At 43.4% G+C, this 19,801-nt stretch overlaps 1 protein-coding gene across 1 annotated transcript in view; it reads right to left on the reverse strand.

Moving 5' to 3' along the window:
- The window catches only part of LOC128058239 (60S ribosomal protein L7a-like), a 67,407-nt gene that overhangs the window by 25,309 nt on the left and 22,297 nt on the right, over window positions 1–19,801 (reverse strand). Inside the window, exon 2 of the mRNA XM_052650629.1 lies at window positions 7,848–7,947. The gene's annotated coding sequence lies outside the window, so the exon portion shown is untranslated. The remainder of the gene's footprint in view (window positions 1–7,847; window positions 7,948–19,801) is intronic.

A 19,801-nucleotide genomic window follows, 5' to 3' on the forward strand; every position in this document is an offset into this window, starting at 1 on the left:
AGCTATTAAAGACAGATTTTTTTTTCTGGCTTGTTGCTTTAAGATGTCAAGATGTATTCTGCTTTTCTAATCTGGATATGGGGTTTCCTTTCACATCACCCCTCATTGTTACACTAACCAGATGTTTCTGCCTTTTTCCAGAAGACAGGTATTGAGACTTTACACTCTAGGCTTCTCCCAGGTCATCCGTTCAGATATTTACCTCATTTCTTCCCAATGGTTCCAGACAAATCTTTATTTCCATGATTTAAAAAATATCAGAGCTAAAACACACACATGCCTACACAGCATCATATCCTGTGCCAAGACTGAATTAGTGTGCTTTTCTCTTTAGACTCATCATATAATGACCTACAGATGGATTATATCTGGATTCTCAGAGGCCTGTTAAATATTAACCAGGATGATGTGAAAGGTCCGAAAACTGGGTCTGTCTGAACCTCCATTATTAATCTAGTCTGCCATTATTTCTTGATGAGATTCTATAATTCATTTTGAAACTGTCACCAACCCACTTGTAAAGCTAATGAAACCTATAATTTCTCTCTCCAGAAATATTCTAAAATGAAACGGTAGCTATCATGGCTGTTTGAGAATCGGGATTAGCGAACTGCAACCCCTGGGCCAGATCTGGCCCACTGTCCATTGTTGTCAATAACATTCTGCTGGAACACAGACATGCACATTTGGTTCTGTATTCTATGTGGTTGTTTTCCTGCCTCAACAGTTGAGCTGAATAGGTGTGACAGAGACAGTATGGCCCCATAGCCTGTAATATTTACTATCTAGCCCTTCACAGAAAAGTCTGCCCATCTCTGCTTTAAAATCAGTGACTCAGAACACAGTGATTATTATTTCCACTCTGTGTGATTTTGCAAAGTAAAATGATAAAATTATGTGTACAAATGCCAGGATTCAGTAGGCAATTAATACTCATCCCTTCTAGTTGCCAGGCTCCTTCTGGTCCTCTAGTCTCTTCCTCTTTGCTGTATTCTCCTTGCAGAGTTGAAAGTTTACTACTCTTGACACTGGGAATTATTTCAGTATTGGGTATTTCATCTTTTCATTATCTACAGACTTCTTTATCTTCCCATTGAGAAGGTGGCTTTCTCTGCTACTGCTGCTGAGTAGCTTCAGTCATGTCCGACTCTGTGCGACCCCATAGATGCAGCCCACCAGGCTCCCCCATCCCTGGGATTCTCTAGGCAAGAACACTGGAGTGGGTTGCCATTTCCTTCTCCAATGCATGAAAGTGAAAAGTGAAAGGGAAGTCACTCAGTCGTGCCCAACTCTTTGCAGCCCCATGGACTGCAACCTACCAGGCTCCTCCATCCATGGGATTTTCCAGGCAAGAGTACTGGAGTGGGCTGCCATTGTCTTCTCTGCAAAGTGCTACATCTTAGTTACCTTTGTTTTCCCATGGACTGGCACATAGCAAAATCCTAACCAAGATTTTTCTCAAAGAATAAGTGAGCCAAGAAACAGCAAATCTACACTAGAAATATTTGTAATTCTAAGAGTCCATGCAAAGATCATTTATAATAGATAAGTATTATAGTATCAGGTTTCCTAAACTAAATTTCACAAATAATGAGCACTTTTGTGTGTGTGTCGGCGGCGGGGGGGGTGTCATGGATTTAAGGTTACAGCTTGCTACATATTACAGTAGTTTTATTGATAAGACAAAGGGCAAGTTAACATTCAAACCATGCATAGGTAAAAAGAAGTTCCTAGAACCCAAGAAAGCAAAAATGATTCCTGCTTACACGCAACAACTTAAAAGAAATTAAATCCTCTAACCAATGTAAAGTATAATATTATTGGTTTACAAAGTCTTTATTTAAGATTTCTAATCATAGTGACACACTTTTGCATAAAATAATTTCTTTGAAAAGATGGTTGTTTTGTTTTTTCATGGACTTAAGAGTTTCATTCACTTAAAAAATGAATTATAAAAATGAATTAGGCAGTGAGGGTATAATAGTGAGGAAATAAAATTCTTGCCCTCACTTTACTGAAACAGATTAGCTTAGAGAGATCTTACAATTCATTTTGACAAGATTCTTTGAGTTATTTATCTTTCATAAATTTTTCACTATATTAAGTTTCATAAATAACTAAGGGAGTCTCACATCTCCACAGTAGAGGCAGGTTTTCATACTGGATTGTTTTCCATCACTGCTGTAACAAATTACTACATACTTGGTGGCTTAAAATAACTTTATTACCTTACAGCCCTAGAGGTTAGAAGTCTGAATTGGGTCTCACTGGCCTAAAAATTGAGGTGTCAGCATGGCTGCAATCCCCTCTGGCAGCTTCAGGGGCCAATCTATTTCCTGGCCTTTTCAGCTTCTAGAGGCCCCTGCCTTCCTTGACCTGTGGCCCCTCCTCCAGAGACTTTATCCCACGGTATCACTCTTACACTGACTCTCCTGCATCTCCTTCACGTCAGAGGACCCTTGTTATTACATAGGACCCACCTGGACCATCAGGATAACCTCCCCATTTCCAGGCCAGATGAGACCTTTCTATCTGCCATGTAACCTAACATATCCAGAGCCTCTGTGAATTAGGATGTGAACCATGATTCTTTGGGGAGTCACAATTCTCCCTACCACACATAACTTTGTAGCAATCAGTTCAGTAAGCCCAGGTCACATCCATGACCCAGAGTAGAACCTGAAATACCAGGACCCCTAGAAACCAGCCCTCCAACTTACTAGAATGTTACTCCTATCCATGCAGTCCCCTGACGCCTCCCAGAGGCACACCGGCTCTGTTCCCCAACCAGTCCCACCATGGTTGGCATTTCTTATACATCAAACCATGTTCTAGTCATGCCCTCAACTCTTCTAAGAATAAAACTAATTTTTCCTCCACTGTTCCCCCTCCAGGTGAAGGGAAAACCATGCCTTTTCCTCCATCCTTCTATTCTCATGATGGATAAAAGAGCCCTGCCCTAGTGTTACACAAAGATTTTTTATAGTAAAGATTTACTCATCTCCATCCTGTTGTTGCGTTACTCCCTGTGTTACAGAAACACACATATCATCAGTCAAAGTGCAAATAATAAGGGTAGGCATGTGTGTGTGTGTGTGTATGTGTGATACAAACTCATTGAGAGCAAAGACTGTTTAACTTGTTAAATGCAGATACTTAGGAAATAGTACAGTCAGCTTACCTCCAGTCCTAAGGACTTACTAAGTAGTCTTGGGCCATGACAATAAACTAAGACATGCTTCTGAGACTATACTCAGAGTCTCATAGATATTTCTTCCTGTCTAAAGTAAGTGGAGAGAAGAGGCAGGGGGGCTGGCTCTGGCAGGGCAGGAAGGGTGACCCTGGGCCCTGAGATGTCCTCTTCAGCAACCAGAGCAGCTGGTTATGGAACACTGAGCTGGATCCTGGTGGGGGAGATTAGAGCCAGCCCTTCTGTTTTTGACAACGGCCTTTGGCCACAACTAGGGCTCCTGTTCAGCTAGCATCTGCTATGATGCAACACCCATGTGGCTGCATGGAGCGTATTTTCTAAGTCTCTTCTCCCACTGGCACTTGGTTACGATCCTTGGGTATTGGAAGCATCTCTTGAGAACCAGCCCTACTCACTTCTACAAGAGTTCACCCTAGGTCATCAGAAGCCATCTGTCCACCAAACTAAAGATCACTCACCTTAGAACTTTTCAAATCAAAGGTTTCTAAAATACCTTGATCAACTGGGTATTGAAAACTGCTATTTAATCAATTTTAAAATCTCTAATAAAAAAATGGAAACTTAGGGAAGAGACTGAATCATTTTGACTCCCTCTGTGAAGGCTTCCCAGGTGCCACAGAGGTCAAGGATCTGCCTGCCAATGTAAGAGACTCAAGAGGCATGAGTTTGATGCCTGGATAGATCGGGAAGATCCCCTGGAGTAGGAAATGGCACCCCACTCCAGTATTCTTGCCTGGAAAATCCCATGGACAGAGGAGCCTGGTGGGCTACAGTCCATGGGGTCATAGAGTCAGACACGACTGAGCTCAGTGCACACACCCACTCTGAGTGTCCTGGACGCCCACTGTTCCGTTCCACACATTCTCCCTCGCCACTCAGCTCAGCAGCTACCCCCAACCCATGAACGCAGATGCCAAAAAGATGTATTTTCCCTCCAAGTAACACTTCTAGGTACAAGACGTGAAAACTACAGGAACGTTGCCATTTCTCTTGTAAGCCTAGGTCTTTCTGTGAAGGCTTCCCAAGTGGGGCCATCACCTCTCATATAGGTTGACATGGGACCACCGGGTGGGGCTGGAGGCCTGCATCCGAGGAGCTGACTATACTAAGCTGAGACTAGATGTCAGCCCTGGGGCCACAGCCAAAGGGTCAGGTTACCACAAGTGCCCTGCGTATCCCGGGAGGGTGAGGGAGCCCAGGGCGAGATGGGCAAAGGGAGGGAGTGACAAGGTGGTCACGGCTCAGGGTGGGTGCTGATTCCCCCAGTGTGACTGGCATCACCTGCTGGGCTTGCTTTCCTGGGGCTGGAGGTGAGCGCAGCAGGGGCTCTGCAGGGCTGCAACCAGGTGGGCTTCTGGGAGGTGGAGGTGGGGCAGGGACTAGGACTTGATAAGGGAGGCTGAGAAGGGATGACCCTGGGGGAACGGAATAGGAGAGCATGGAGCAACTAGAGAGCAAGGCTCAGGGCGCACAAAGCAGAGAAGGAGGAGAAGTTGGCAGCAATTACATGACACCGAGTGAGAGCTTCATAAATACTTGGTGATGACTAGAGTGACTCCAGCCACCTCTGCACAGAGCCTGACAGGGAAAGGCTTGACAGTTTCTCAAGTGTCAGCCGGGGCGGGGGGAGGGGTAGGGGTGTGTGTGTGTGTGTGTGTGTGTATGTGTGTGTGTGTGTGTGTGTGTGAGAGGAGGAGGAGATGACGATGATGATGAGCAAGAAGAAAGAAGCGCGCAGGAAAGGAGGACAGGAGCAGAAATCCAGGTTATGACATTAATATCTCATAATCGTCTCAAAGTTACTCATCAGCTGACCAGAAGGCAACTCTTACTGTGCCTTACAGCCTAAGTCTTGTACCTACAATGTCCTTTCCAGATAAACTCTCTTGGCACAGAGGTTCTGAGAAAGTCGGCTTCCCGCTCTCCTCCTTATGATTGTGGGGCTGGGTGGGAGGGGAGTAAAAGCCATAACCAACCAGAACTGACCCTCAGGGCAACCACTCAAAGATGTTATTAGATCATCGGAATTAGATTTGACTTTCCATAGACCTAACTCCTTATCTGCTGCAAATCACATCCCATGCCTTGCAATGCAGCCTCTGTCTGTCCTCTTTTAAGTATTTGAACAGAGGCAGGGCTTGTTCTGGGCCACCTTAACCCTCCCGTCAGGGACAGATACTCTGCTGCCACGTGACTTAACCACAGGCTTCCTCTTAGACCCGACCAGAAGGGAAGACCCGACCAGAAGGGAAGCACACGCCCTTCCTGCCTCCACGTCTCCCACCAGCCATGGCCCATCCATCAGAGATGCTTCCTGGGAGGGGCTGGTCCCACCACGGACGCCAGAGCTGCCCCGTGGCGGCTGCTTCCCTTCCATGTCACACCTGTAAGCACCCAGGAAATGCCTTCAATAGCTGACAGTTTAACCTAAGATCACCAAGGTGGTGACAACACAGCACACCCCGTCCCCAGCCCCTCTGAGGGACCAGGTATGGGTGATCACACCCCACAGACCAGTGGTCAGTGAGTAGGCCAGCCGCTGTGTCAGTCCAGCAAGAAGTTCATGGATGAAGGGACGGGTCCTGAGCCTAAGGAATCTGGGTCAGAAAGATGCATTCACCACCTCATTTACCCCAGTAAACGTTTATCACACACCTTCCACATACCAGACACCGTTCCAGGCGCCTGACATCCAGTAGAAAACAAAACAAAGAAATCCTTTGCCTCCTGGAGTTAACAGTCTAGTATTATGGGGTTGCACAGAGTCGGACACGACTGAAGTGACTCAGCAGCAGCAACAGTAAGTGGGCAAATGCCTCTTTCCACATAATTAACGTGAGGAATGGCACAAGACAAGGACCCAGCAATGCTCGTGCAGAAAGGAGGAGGAGAAAACACTTCTTGCTGGAGTAAGGGAGGCTTGAGGAGGAAACAGGAGATGACTTTGTTAAAACACAAATAAATATGCCTTCAGAGGCTCAAATATATAGAAGTTTTCAGGAAAGATGACCCTACTGTGCTTTCTCTCATGTATTAAGGACTACTCCTCCACCACCTCCAAGGACAGGTCAATGGGGCTACGGGAGCAGGAGGCAGACACCAGGGGTTCAAGGGTGGCAGGGCAGGTGGGGTTCCAAAGTCATGTTCAGACCCTCATAACAGTCAGATGTATAATCAACTCATATAATCTCCCTCACGGCCCAGCAAAACCTACATACCCACTTCAGACAGTTTACTATCAGCTTTCATCACTGTCCCCCTGTTGATCCCAATGGTCAATTACCCTGATTCAGGGTGTGCTTTGTCTGTGCCCACCTGCTGCCGAGGGCCCTCTGGGATCCCACCCTGCACCCACTGAAGCCCATATCACATGGAAAAATGCCCACAGAGTCATTCTCTCCCTGGACAGCTTTTCTGGAAATATACTCGAGAATCAGAGTCACCTTTCAGCAGATGTGCAATAATCTAGTTGAATATCTTGGCTTAATTTTTTAAATGTGTGAATTAAACACACACACAACTTTGCTTCCTTTGGGCCATCAACTGAGAAACTGCATAATTCCTTTTGGCTGGAACCTAGAAAATTTTGTTACAAATTCAGCCAGGTTCCTCTTTTGGAGAATGCTTGTCAGACAGGTGTGCAGTTTCTATAGAAACGCTTCCATCAACAGAGATGCTCCTCCAGGCAGGGTAGCCTGTTCATTAAACAGTCAGAGGTTTCAAAACTTCTAATTTTTTTTTATATCCTCAGCCTATGGGCCCTGAGATTGATTTGGCTTTTTAAAAAATAAAAAGTAGATCGATATGAATTTTAAAGTGGTTTCCTTTTAGCCAGGAATCTAGTCATTAAGCAGAGCAATTTGAGGGAGAGGAGGAAAATCAATGGATACACTGAGAAGTGGAAAAGAGGACCTGTGACTGTCCATAACAACAAAATATTGCCAAGAGATTTGGAAAGACAGCCTTTAGAGGAAACAATAAGTTTGGTAGTCCTAATGGCAGTCCTGAAGACTAATGACGGTCCTCAGTTTTGGCTGTGAGTTCTGGGAAATGGGAAAAAGGGCACCCCGCGAGGACTACCCCTGGCCTGGAGAGGATGACCAGCTTTAGGATGAGGGGGCTAGGAGAGGGTGTTGCTCCTGGGGTCTAGCCAAAGAGATCTGGGAGTGTCTAGGTAGGGCTGGCAGCTATCATGGGGCTTAAGTGAGTTAGACCTGCGGAAGGACCTAAGGTAGCCGCTGGTGATTAAGTTTCATCAAATTTATGTGATTAAAGTAAGTCCCTACACTTTAGCTGTCTTTCTCTAACTTCGATATTGGAAATTCTCACATCTCTATCCAAATCAGGGGATATTATACAGACCAAGCCTGGGAAACGTGCCCAGGGATGCAGTCTATGAAAAAAATAAACTACTCAGCTGGGTCTCACTTTAACCCTCTGGTATATCTACCTGGAAAGCTTATTTTAAAAGGATATGCTAAGTTTTGTTTCTCTTTTAAAATCCTATAAGTACATCAGAAGTGTATGTGTTATTTTTTGTGAGAGCAAATATCCAAAACTCTTGGTTATTCGTCTGCTGCTTTTTCAGCTGGTCTCAACAGTATTGTAAACACATTGTGAATTCATCAATACTTACCTTTTATTTTGTTAACTCAAAACTCAAAAAGAATTCATCACCCTTTCCTAGTCTTCTCCTTTAGTTTTAGAAAATGACCAGTTTCCGATGTAGCTAGAATCTGTAAAAAAAAAAAAAAAAAAAATTTTTTTTTTTGTTAAACTATAGGATATGACTTCTAAAGCTGAGGAATACATAAATGAGATGAAATAAATTCTCTGAGAACAGTGGACTTCACCAGACTTTATCACTACCCCTCATTTCCATAAGGCCTTCAACAAGGGGAAGTGAAACTGACATAAAATTTCTGTAACAGTTTTTTTTTTCCCTACTTGGTCATGCTGATCACAGAATTGCCTTGCTTAACCTGGCTTAACTTGAAACATGTGCCATCAACTACTGTAAACAACGAAGTTACCCCCCGCCCCCATTTCTGCAACACAGAGTTCCCTTTCTCAATAAAGGGAAACCTTGCTATTGTAGCAAGTTATGTCAAAAAGCATCGCAAGCCATTCACCCACATATGCAGGCGACCCAGAGCAACCAGAGACTAAAGCAGACTTGGCCAGAGGGGACGGAAGAGTATCAATTACGTTCCCTTCATCTTGGAGGATGCAGCAGATGAAGTTTTAACGGATGAACAAACTCTTATCCCCCCAGGATGCTTTGACAATCTCCCAGATCTTGAATTAAAAAGTGCTGCTGTTTTTAAACTATGCAGGATTTGCTCATTTGGCCTCTGGCTGTCTCACTCCCATGAGCACTTCTGCTCCTGGAGGCTGGTGATGTCTGGTGGCTTTGTTCTCGGCACCAGGCTCACTGCAACTTCAGAAGCCAAAGGTCACCAAGCCCTCCGGGTTAACTGAATATGCGGTGTGCAGTGCTCCGAAAATGCATCCAGAACCCCTTTCTGTGTCCTTCCCAACTTCCTTTATTTATGCCAGACTCCCGGGATCTTGATTTGCCCTGCTGGCAGCAGCAAAAGGAATATCCTTCCAGCTTTCCTTGCCACTCCCCCTGCTTCTCTTAGCCACTTCTTTGCCTTAGTATGTTTCTTCCTGTTTACAGTAGTGGCTAAAGGCATTTAAGTACTGCAGAGTACACAGACCATCCTAGGGGGGTGGGAAGCTCTTTTTACAAAACTGTCTACCTACAGAGATGCCTATGGTAACATGACCTCAAAACTCCCCCCTAAAATTCTTAAGTATAGAGATGCTCTGTTGTCAGGATATACTGGGCAGGGTATATTGAAGTATAATGTATCATAACACATGTACTTTGGTAAAGAACCTGCCTGCAATGCAGGAGACCCAGCTTCAATTCTTGGGTTGGTAAGATCCCCTGGAGGAGGGTATGGCAACCCACTTCAGTATTCTTGCCTGGAGAATCCCATGGACAGAGGAGCCTGGCAGGCTGCAGTCCACGGGGTCGCAAGAGTCAGACATGACTTAGTGACTAAACCACCACCACCAACACATGTACTTGGGGAGTTTGGGGGAGAATGGATACATGTATATGGATGGCTGAGTCACTCTGCTGTGCACCTGAAACTGCCACAACATTGTTAATTGGCTATATTCCAATATAAAATAAAACATTAAAAATTTTTAGAAAATGTACTTATGGATTATTATATTGTTATTAATGGAAGTCATTAGAACAGATTAATGTGAAAAAGAAACATATTAAGATTACAATACAAAGGAATTCCCTGATGGTCAGGACTCTATGATCTCATCACCGAGGGCCAGGGTTCAATCCCTGGTCAAAGAACAAAGATCCCATAAGGCACCTGGTGAGGCCAAAAAGTAAATAAAGAGAAAGAAAAAAGATGACAACATATAAGCAAATGCATAAGGATAACACGATTGAAAAGAGCAGATTTAAAATTGTTCCAAAGTGCTGATTACAATTTTACCAAATAAATGATCACATATATCCACATGTGATCCGTAGCTATGGAAATTATCTACAGATACATATTTTTACATCTTATATTATATATAGATACTTAGTGGTGCTAGTGGTAAAGAATCGGCAGGCCAATGCAGGGGACTTAAGAGACATAGGTTCGATCCCTAGGTCGGGAAGATGCCCTGGAGGAGGAACCCACTCCAGTATTCTTGCCTGGAGAATCCCATGGACAGAGGAGACTGGCAGGGTAGCAGAGAGTTGGACACAACTGAAGTGACTTAGTAAGCAACCTATATGGTTAAACTAAAAGAAGGAGTTAGTTGATGATTATGAAGTTCTGGGATTATATGAAAACTGAGTGTTAAAGCTCTCACCAGCCTTAAAATATCCAACACTTCAGAATTACAGAATCTTGTCACCAGAAGAGGCTTGAGCTCAACCTTTTCATTTCACAGATTAGAAAATTAGTCTGAAAGAAGTTAAATGACTTATCCATGGTCATAAACCTACTTCCTGGCAGGACTGAGACCAGCACCAGGCCCACACATGAATCTGCCTCCTCATTTCCGGAGCACACGGCAAGGCAAAGAAGTCGGGGGGTCCCGGTTACCTGAATGTTCACTGTCCAGATCCCCACAAGGTGAGGAGCTTTTTTTAGGGAAACATGCCTTCAAAACTCTACAATATTTCCTAACAACCAACCATCAAGTGACTTGAATTCCCAATCAAAATCCTATCCCTGGTCACCATCAGCATCTTTCCTAATTGCAAATCTTGCCCTCCAAATACAAAATTTCATGAGGTTAATCAAAACATTAGAGAATTTCAGCAATGACAGGTAAAACAGTGGCAAATGGGGACTGAGCAGGCGGTTGAGCCACAATCATTTAAGAGAAACATTTTAAATGGGTGACAACGTAGGGATTTCAATCTGGGAGGAGTTTGATAGTCAACAATATAAAAGGCCCAGAGGAAAATGGCTAGGATCTCAAGTATTTCTATAAAACTGACCATCTTAAAGATGAGATGTCAACGTCAAATGGGATTTATAAAGTACCATGATACACAATCACAAGTTTGTCTAAAAATGTATTCCTCTCCAAACAATTAATACTTGATTTTTGCATTGCTCATTCTAAGAGTTAACCAAGGTCAAAATGATCATCTACATTTTATAAAGTCTAAACTAAAAATACTATTTTCGTGATATTCAGAGTTTTTGGCCAGATAACACCCCAAAGCTTTTAAAAACTGTATTATGACATTCTGGTCCCTGCTTAAGTTGATTCCATTGAAATGGCCTTTTCCTGGTTCTAATTATCCTCGGATAACAAGGACCTGCTGTAGAATCTTCAGAAATAATTTTTTAAAGTATAAATCAGTAACATGGACGGTTTTATGTCATTTCAAGCCAAGCATACATTTTAGAAGCAGGCACTTTAAATCTGAAATATCAGGGGACAGTGTGTTTTCAGTTGGTCCCTCTGTCTTAAAAAATCATGCATTTTATACAAAATCACAAAATCACAAAATTACAGACAACTATTTGTCTCAATTCTTTTAAAAAGTGTGAAAGTATAATAATATGTTTACCATCCTGAATGACATAATTAAATTTTACAACCTATTTTACGTGAACATAACCATGAAAAACCATCAAAAACTTTCTTATCATGGCTAATTTGCATACTGTGATTAGTTCTATCATCTGCAATTATTTGTACTTCAGTGTAATTCATAGTCTGAACTTCACCTGAGAACAATCAAGTTGCCCAAGTTGTCCTAGGTTCAAAATGTTTATTACATGAAAATGGTTGACATTCAGGGCTGCTTAACATTCACTTAGGTAATGAAAGGGCCTCTGGTATCATGAAAACACAAGGCTTCATTTTAAAAGCATAAATTATTCAATGGAACATTTTCTTCTAGGAGAATAAGAAAAGTAAGAGAACAGTTGGTTTTTTTTTCCATTAAATAAAACTGTAATGTTCTATAATAGAAAGATATTTATTTTCCAAATCTGTAGCAATACTAATCATCTAAATAATTGATGACAGATAGAACTTAAAGTACGTGGGATACTATACGGATTTGAAAGATTCACTTCTTGGAAACTTTCTAGCTTCTGTAACCAAAATAATAAACAATTTGTGATTCAGTTTGTTTACCAATCTCTCTCAAAGGTCAGGACCAAAATTATTGACTCAGCCTTGCTGTCAAATTTCCTTATTTCCCAAATGAGTATAAGTGTATGACTCAGGATTAAGATGTGACTAACGTTTCCTTCCAGGAGGAACAGCAAAGCCACCAGCTCCCATGGCCACCAGAGGATGAAGAACAAAGGTGGGGAATACCATGTAGATGCCTGAGTGATTTCACCACTGTGGTCTAAGAACAATAAGAAGAAAACGCTCAAAATCACCCTCCCAAATATTTAAGCCTCAGGCTAAGTGAACCAGACAAGCCCTCTGCTCTGGTCTCCTTCCTGGAGGGGAATCAGAGAGCAAATGGAAATTCAAGGACCGGGGGAATCCCTGCTCCAATGACTCAGGTAAGTTCCTGCCCACCTCAGGGGAGAGGTTCCGTTGTTTGCTCTAAAAAGGAAGTGTCAGTGCAGGCAAGATTGATCAAACCATGGGAAGCAAGAAATCATGGGCTGAGCTCCTTATTTTTGGTCAGCTGATTTAGAAGCAAGTGTCTGTCAATGTTAAAACTGCCTTCAAAAGGAAATGTACCACTAGACTTCTTATCAGCACAAAGAGATGACATCATGAAGCTGAAAATAAACATGGCTATCCCTCCCCCCATTGGATTGGCATGAGGGAGGGAACATCCCCTTGCTGTGTAAGCAAGGAGCCCAGGTGGGCTCAGGAATCCCACAGATGGCCTTAAAATGCTTTCTAATTGGGTCACGTTTCCTCACCTTGCCAAACCTCTTTATTCATCTGTAAAATGGATACAGAACAAAATCATAAGTGTCTTTCAACTTTAAGTGTCCAGTGTGTAGCATGGTGCTTTGAACACAAAATAGTGTTCAAAAGAGTTTTGTTTACAGGAGACAAGGTGGGGAGGTTCGGTGCCCATTTGGCTGCACCGTTTAAGCCAACAGGAGCCAGCCCGGCTGGAAAAAGCACCGTCATCAAATGACACCGTAAAACCATGGATTTGAATGCACTCAAGACAGATCTGAACAACTGGTCAATGAGCTGGATTCTGTATGAGAGCTGAATACAAGAACGGATTTTAATAATTGAACAACTGCTATGGCTTTAATGATAGCTTTGGACAGGCTAAGGCTGAACTGACAAAGAGGGTTTTTTCCAGCCAGATTTGCTCAGTGTTTGAGCGAGTGGTGTTGCTGGGGCTGGAAACATGGGGGTGGGAAGCCAGATGGGGCCAGCTCTCCAGGCAGAAGGAAGAAAGGTGGTTCAAGTCCAAGCCTCGGTGTACCTGGGGTCAAGGGCATCTGCTATACTGCTTCCTCTGGGCACGTGGGCTGGTGAAAATGCTCGAAAAGAAACCAAACCAACTGAACAGTGGTTTGGGCTCAAACCCCTCCCTTTGGACAAATAAGGAACTGAAGAGTGATTTTCAAAGTTTGCACTGTAATGAAGTCTGACTGACCAAGCAAAGATGATGAGAGATTTCCAAACTCAGGGCAGAAGGGATTTTTTTTTTCCTTTTTGGAAAAAAAGAGGACACAATAAACAGTAAAAACGTAGATCAAGGAAATTAATTGACCTAAAATAAAGAGAGATTCACAGAGAACAAACTTACGGTTGCCACGGGTAAGGATGGGGGAAAGGGATAGTAAGAGAATTTGGGATGGAAAAGTGCACACTGCTATATTTTAAATGGATAACCAACAAAGACCTACTGTACAGCACATGGAACTCTGCTCAATATTATGGGGCAGCCTGGATGGGTGGGGAGTTTGGGGATGAATGGATACATGTATATGGAAGGTCGAACCCCCTCACTGTTTACCTGAAACTATGACACTATTGTTGATTGCCTATACCACCATAGAAAATAAAAAATTTAAATAAAAAAATTTGAAAAAGACTCAAAATGTCAGCTTCCTTAGCAGATGCTTGACCAAGATAGAGACTGCTCACTGCATAAAGACAAAATTGCTGAAATCAAAGGGAAACTTGGGAGGCAAATGAAGATGGTCCTTGAGGGAACGCTGAGGCTCTAACTTCATTTATGTGGGAAGGAGACTCCCACAGTAAAACAAAGATCATCATTGGCCATTTTTTTTCTTTTTTCCTTTTTTTTTTTTTTTTTTTTGCTGAGAAAGCCCTTGGATGAGTATTTTGCCCAAACTCTCTAACCTACCAAGTGACCCCAGGGGCACCCTCTCACCAAGAAGACACGCCTACAAAAATCTTTCTACCAACAGGAGCCTGGAAATGTCACAGGAAGGGTTCGGGGAACCCCCTTCCATGAACCCTTTCCCATATCTTATAAAGCAGTGAAGAAAGGTGCACGTTTTCATTATCTATGGAAGACAGCATTCGGCTGTTTGCCGCTCCTGCTCTCAGCCCCAATCGTGAGTTTATCCTTGGCTATCCAGGTACTTACATAAAAGCCAGCTGGAAAAGTACAGCAATTGAGCCAATAACCTCAAGGTTCTAACAAACCACAGGTGCCACTGGGACTGCCATCGTCCTCCTCTCCATCCTCCATCCCTCCAACACCAGGTGCCACTAGCAACAGCAGGCACTACTAGCACAAGTGGGGGTGTGTCTGCCATGGATGCTTATCTTCATTGGGGAACTCCTCCTCTCTCCCACTGTCACTGCCTCCCCCCTTCATTGCAAGGATGGACCCTGCAATGGCAGTTCACCCCTCTGGGCACAGCCATGGCACGTGATCCAGGCCAAAGAGATTCCTTTCATAAGACTTGATGGAGCAGCACTAGAAGAAAGAGGGTCTTTCTTCTTTCTTTTTGGGTCAAAGCTGTAAGAACTGCCAGTGGCTATCTTTCAGGCCCAGCCCCCAGAGGACACTTGAGCACTGTCTGAAGCCAGCTTCACTCGTGGATTTCTCTAGTTTATAAGTCAACAAATTTGATGTTTTGCTTAAGCTAGTTTGAGTTGGGGGATGGGAAGATGTGCAACCCCCAACTTTCCTCAAGAAATGTAAAACTGTAGCTTTTTATAGGACAGAGAAAAATCTTATAACTAATAATAAACCTGGGCTTCCCAGGTAGCCTTAGTTGTAAAGAACCTGCCTGCCAATGCAGGAGACATAAGAGACACAAGTTCGATTCCTGCGTCAGGAAGATCTCCTGGAGGAGGGCATGGCAACCTACTCCAGTATTCTTGTCTGAAGAACCCCATGGACAAAGGAGCCTGGTGGGACAGTCCACAGGGTCGCAAAGAGTCAGATGCGACTGAAGCGACTTACCAGTTCAGGTCAGTTGCTCAGTTGTGTCCAACTCTTTGCAACCCCATGCACTGCAACATGCCAGGCTTCCCTGTCCATCACCAACTCCCAGAGCGTGCTCAAACTCATGTCCATCGAGTCAGTGATGTCATCCAACTTGTCTTTCCTCTGTCTTTCCCTTCATCCTCCCGCCTTCAATCTTTCCCAGCGTCAGGGTCTTTTCCAAAGAGTCAGTTCTTCCCATCAGGTGGCCAAAGGATTGGAGTTTCGGCTTCAGCATCAATCCTTCCAATTAATATTCAGGACTGATTTCCTTTAGGATTGACTGGTTGGATCTCCTTCCAAGGGACTCTCAAGTCTTCTCCAAGACCACGGTTCAAAAGCACCAATTCTTCAGCACTCAGCTTTCTTTATAGTCCAACTGTCACATCCACACATGACTACTGGAAAAACCATAGCTTTAACTAGATGGACCTTTATTAGCAAAGTAATGTCTCTGCTTTTTAATATGCTGTCTAAATTGGTCATAGGTTTTCTTTCAAGGAGCAAGTGTCTTTTAATTTCATGGCTGCAGTCACCATCTGCAGTGATTTTAGAGCCCTTATTTATTTATAAAGTCTCTCAGTGTTTCCATTGTTTCCCCATCTATTTGCCATGAAGTGATGGGACCAGATGCCATGATCTTAGTTTTCTGAATTGAGTTTTAAGCCAACTTTTCCATTCTGCTCTTTCACTTTCATCAAGAGGCTCTTTAGTTCTTCTTTAGTTCTTTAGACTTAGCACACATGCAATAATATACTCAGTTGCCATCTCCCACCCAAAAAGATTCTCCATTCCAACAGAAAATAATTGTTCACAAATACATTCAAACAGTCACTTATGTTTGGCAGAAAACTGTTCTAACTGGATGCTGAAACCTTTTAATTAAATAAGCCTTATAATTATAAGGCTCCGAGTTACTTTTAACATACTGTGATATTCCAATAAATTTGACAGATCATGTGAAATATTTTTAAAAGAATTCTGTCGGGATGTGGTGGCATCTTTAAATATAATATTTAAACATAGTATTTCCTAGGGAACTGTCCCAGATTAAAGCCTCATAGAGACATCTATAAAGCATAGTTCAGGGGCTACTTTTGGAATAAATGTTCCATTGAGAAAGGTTCAAAAGGGAGGGGATATATGTATACCTATGGTTGATTCACATTGATGTTTGACAGAAAACAACAAAATTCTGTAAAGCCATTATCCTTCCATTAAAAAATAAATAAATTTTTTACAAAATAAGATAAACTCCTGTCTACAGCCATCCCACCTTGAATGTGTCCAATCTCGTCTGATCTCGGAAGCTAAGCAGCATCAGGCCTGGTTAGTACTTGGATGGGAGGATAAGCTCCTGAAAGAAAAAAAGACTCCATACCCAACAGCACAAGCAGACATGTTCCGCCTTCCTGCAGCACTCAGACGTCTAGGGGAATCAGAGCCAACACCCTCCTGCACAGACCAAGGCAGACACACTGACCTCCCTGTTTGATTCTGCAGGAGGTGAACTCCTGGATGGGACTGTCCATGGAGCAGATACCCACTGCAGACTCGAGCTTCTTCACTACCTTCATTGCTCACTCCCCGGACCCCCAAGGGAAGCTGCAGCCAGAATCAGGATGTTAGCTCAGACCACAAATTGATGAGGTTCATCAGATGGGGTAGGAATAATCAATGAACTTATTCTACTTCATAAATAAGGCCACTCTACCGGGCATCAATCCAAGTTATATTATGGTGACAGTGAAAAGAAATCCCTAAATTGACACAGCTCATAGACCTTTGTGATCTCTCTTGACTTTCAAATGTGCTGTCTGTGGACAATCTGATCATCAGACCCGTCCCCTGGCTCCGGATGGCTCCTGCTCCTGGTGCGAACCTTCAACTCACAGCCGGCTTCTGACACCTTGTTTTCTGCACATCTGCCCTTCTGCAAGAGCCCAAACTCTCGAGGAGCAGAGATGGAGTCGTCCTGATCTTGCTTGCTGACACACATTCTAAGGAATTTGACAGACTGCCTGACAAATAAATATTCATTAAATAGATAAACCCTATTTCTTTTCACTTCACTGTTTTGTTTTTGTTTTTTTTTTTAAGGCAAAAGCAAAAAAATTCCAAACTTGGATCTTAGGATCTCAACCAAGATAACTCCCACAATATGAAGGGCCCCAATGTAGGCTTAGGGGTAATGTGAAATAATCTAGAAATTTATTTTTAATACAGAAAAAGCACAGTTTTTTTGCCAAAAAAAAAAAAGAAAGAAAGAAAAGAGAGAGAGAGAGAACAAAGAAAAAAAAAAATCTAACTTTAAAATAGACCCAGGATTCTTCCCCAACTTGCATGACTTTTCATCAGCCTTTTTAAATTTCTCTGGGTTCTGTCTTTGAGTTCCTAACACTGGATTTGAAAGTAACTCGGGTCAGTTCAGGGTCAAATACCAGAGACTGAGCCCCGTCCCCTGCACAGGCTGGCTCTGCCGATAGTGGACTGTCAGCCTGCAGCCGTCAACGCCACCTGCTGTCAGAAACCACCCCCCTCTTGAAAATCGCATCTTCCACTCCAAACGCATTCCTGCTCTCCACTCATGTGCCCTCCATTCATGACAAGTGGAGCAGGGAAAGGGCAGGAGGAGAGAACACAGGCCCCTCTGTCAACCAGTCATCCAAATGCTCCAGCACCCACTGGGGCTCTGAGCTCAGAACAAAGACCCCAGCGTGGGGCCAGTGGGGTGGGCACAGGGCCCTGGGCAGGTGACCTCTACTAGGAGAAGGGCCCAGATGTCTGTGCCTCAGAGGGGTAGAGGGAAGCATTGGTGGGCAATCCCTGGATCTGTCTGCAAATAACAGAGCCCTGCAACATGAGATGCTTCCCATCCCACCTAGGATGCCTCAGCAGCCCCCAAAAATGATCCAGTTAGCAGAAAGGGCTGAGGCTCCCCAGGGAGCAACTGGCAGATGTATTCTTCATCTGTGTGCTTACTGCTTTAGGCCGAACACACTGTCTCCCACAATTCATGAAACCTAATCCCCAGTGTGAAAGTATTAGTGGTTTGAGAGGTGAGTAGGTCATGAGGGTGGAGCCCTCATGGATGGGATTAGTGCCCTGTGCAGAGAACTTGAATAGAATTTGTATCCTGCTATTGTGTGAAAATTGTACAAATCTTAATTATGTTGAATTGGTTCATAATGCTTTTCAGGTCTACCATACCCTTCTACTTTTCTGTCTATTCATTCTATTAATTTTTGAGAGTTTGATATTGAAACTCCAACTAAAAATCTTAATTTCTCTACCTAAAAACATAATTGTAATATACAGTGAAACTATATATAACTTTGTTCTGTATTTTCCAAGTATTCTATAAAAGTGTTATCATATTTTCATAATTAAAAAAGAGAGAGACACAGAGAGCTTTCTGGACCCTTCCACCAAGTGAGGACACCAGGAAGAGAGTCAGCTGTCTATGAGCCTGGAAGTGGGTCCTCACCAGACACTGGGTGTGCCAGCACCTTGACCTTCGACTTCCAGCCTGCAGGACTGCAAGAAACGTGTTATTTAAGCCCACAGTCTGATGTTCTGTCATAACAGCCTGAACAGTCTAAGATATTTACCAGCGTGGAAGTTCACTGTTGTTTCCTGCTTCTGAGAGCTGGGCTCCCCAGCCTTTCATGCCCAAATTGCAACCACTCTTCACTCAACCAAATCTATGATTTTCTGTTAAGTTTTGCAGTCCACAGAGCTCACAGCACTTTGTAAACCCATAGCACTTCACAAGTGTGTATGCATATGTTCACTTAGTAACTGAACATGCACTAAATGGTGACAGAAAGCGGTTTACAATACTTTGGAAATGTTTATACCATGACTGCCTCACTAGCAGGAGTTGTTTCCTCACTTAAAAAAAAAATCTCTGAAGCACCTAACACAGGCCCTCATGTTGAGTTAGTTCTCAATTATTTGTTCACCAAAATACCATCTAAAATTTAATTTATGTTATTGACCAATCCCAATTGTGCCCTCCACCCAAAGCCAAGAAAAGCCATTTGATAATGAAACAGAAAAATGAACTATTATTCACTTTTATTTGGGACACAAATTTCCGATAACAAAGCCAGGATAGAAGATGCAACAATGGAATAATATTACTCTGGGGCTCAATCATTCATCCACAAAATGCTCAGCTTTGGAGGGACACTGACAAAGGCCCTGCCACCGTCCTGAAAGGCCTTCAGTAAGCGGAGGGAAGAAGATCTATGAACAAAAGTGCACTGGCGTTCCACATGTGCAGTAAACATATACACGCAGGGCTCTTGCACATACAAGTGGTGTGTGCAATGCTCTTCATGGCCTGACTCCTAAGGTTTCAGATTTTAGTTCTGAAGCCTTCCCTTACCACCAGCGTAAAGTAGGTTTCTCCTTGCCACCCCCAGTCCCATTTTCCTCACAGTATCCTTTTGAGCACCTAGCACATCTCTAAGCCTGGATATCTTGGTCCACTGCTCATGTCTGTCTCCCCTTCTAGGCTGAAAGCTCCAGGAGAGCAGGGCCAGACTGTTCCTTGCACCCCTTTATACCTCACATAGCACCTGCACAGAGAAAGGGTGTGTATGCCCAGTGAACACCAC

This window comes from Budorcas taxicolor, chromosome 13, assembly GCF_023091745.1.
Source record: "Budorcas taxicolor isolate Tak-1 chromosome 13, Takin1.1, whole genome shotgun sequence".
Taxonomy (NCBI): domain Eukaryota; kingdom Metazoa; phylum Chordata; class Mammalia; order Artiodactyla; family Bovidae; genus Budorcas; species Budorcas taxicolor.